Here is a 1,725-nt window from a genome sequence, read left to right on the forward strand (position 1 = left end):
AAGAGTAGCGGCTGAAACGGGTCCCGCTTGAGACAACGAAAGGGAACAATTAGCGAAGTCTTACCCCAAGCTTGAGTGCAACGACTCGACGACTCACGAGTTTAGGCTCCTCCGATCCTTACGTCCTCTCGTCCTCATAGATGTACCGCGTCCAGATCAATCCTTTGTCCTTCCTCTAACTCTTGGAAAATGGCCAACAGAGAAGGAATAAGCACGTATGAGGAGGATGAATCGAGTATATCACTGTATATCGTGACCGTGCATCGTACACATTATCCGTGCACACACTCGCGAAAATGTACATATATATATATATATACATATATATATATACGTACGTATGTACATGTACAGGTAGTTCGAGTATCCTGTCCGGTCGAACGATCGATCGTGGGGTCGTGGTTTAGATCGAGACGATCCCTGGTTCAGGGCACGGGTCGCGGCCGATTGACGCGGCTGACGTCACGGGTACCGATTCACGACTCTCGAGGGTAACGGAGAAAGATCACGAGCAAACGAAGAAACGATGGAAAAGCGTGGACGAGGAGGCCCGTAGGGGAGACAGAGGCGAGCGTATAGGGTGGCGAGCAAGCGAGCGAGCGAGCGAGCGAGCGAGACTTGGTGGGAGGACGAGCGTGCGAATCGATCGGCAAAACGCGCGATGGTGCGGCCAAAAATTTCGCGTGACGAGTAAACGCAGAGGCTACGAGCAGCACCTCCTGGCTGAAATCAATAAACGCCGATCAGGACCACCGTGAGATCTCCTTCCGAAGCACACGCGACGCGGAGAGGATACCTCCTTCCTCGCGATGGATCCCTCTCCCAAAACACTCTCCTCCAGGATTAACTTTGCTCGGAGAACTTGGTTCCCCTCCGATTGTATACGGATAACGTAAAAAATCGTATGGGAAAAGGAAAGTTCCAACTTGCTCCTTCGGGCCGATACTGACCCCGTGCACGACGACGACGACGAAAAGGACGAGCCTCGTCTCGTAACTTCCTCCGCCTTTCTTCCGCCTGCTCCTCTCGTCTAGCCACCGGCACCACCACTTTGCACTGCTGGTACGAGGAAGCAGCGACACCGTGATATACGCGACCGATAATATACTGCAACGAGCGAAAGACACCGGTTTTACGTATACCGTTGAACGATATGATATACGGTATAATATGGTCGTAGGGGACAGTTTCGCGATCTTTTCTTCCTTCTTTTATATCTCCCTGTCGCGCAAAATAATTTTATTAAAAGCGGTCTGCGCCTTTGCGAAGGAACGACGAAGGAGGAACGACTGCCCTACGAGACCAGTGTATACGTTCCTCCTTCTCCCTCCTCTCTCCGCCCCTTCTCGCGCTCCCACCCGATCCGTACTCCATCTAGATCTCTCGTCGGCCGTTCCGGAGGCTGGTGGCGCGCATGCGCGGCCGCGTTATCCTTTTCTCTCGCTCTCACCCACCCGCATCGCGCGCGGCCGTACAGGGAATGAGGCTAGTTTCCACCATCGCTCCATCCCACTCTGGCAGGCTCTCCTCGTGCGACGTTCAGGCCACATCGATGCTTCCGGACACGGGGGAACGAGCGTTTCGCGCCTCCACTGTTCTTCCACTCGGCCATCCTCGTCGGCGTGCGAGGACGTCTGCGCACTTTATCGGGCTAGGACGAGGCGAGGATGGAAGCCTCCTTCGGGATCTGGCGCACCTGTGTGCCCTTTGCCCGCGACCTACTCG

At 54.6% G+C, this 1,725-nt stretch overlaps 1 protein-coding gene across 4 annotated transcripts in view; it reads right to left on the minus strand.

Annotated features, from left to right (window-relative positions):
• LOC102673738 (carbonic anhydrase-related protein 10) overlaps nt 1-1,714 on the minus strand; it is a 23,287-nt gene extending 21,573 nt beyond the window's left edge. For 2 of the 4 annotated variants that reach the window (XM_031512576.1, XM_006620082.2), the window contains exon 1: nt 951-1,714. The gene's annotated coding sequence lies outside the window, so the exon portion shown is untranslated. The other 2 variants (XM_031512578.1, XM_031512577.1) reach the window with 2 other exon arrangements.
• Nucleotides 1,715-1,725: the final 11 nt, after the last annotated feature.

Source organism: Apis dorsata, unplaced genomic scaffold (assembly GCF_000469605.1).
Source record: "Apis dorsata unplaced genomic scaffold, Apis dorsata 1.3 scaffold_473, whole genome shotgun sequence".
Lineage (NCBI taxonomy): Eukaryota > Metazoa > Arthropoda > Insecta > Hymenoptera > Apidae > Apis > Apis dorsata.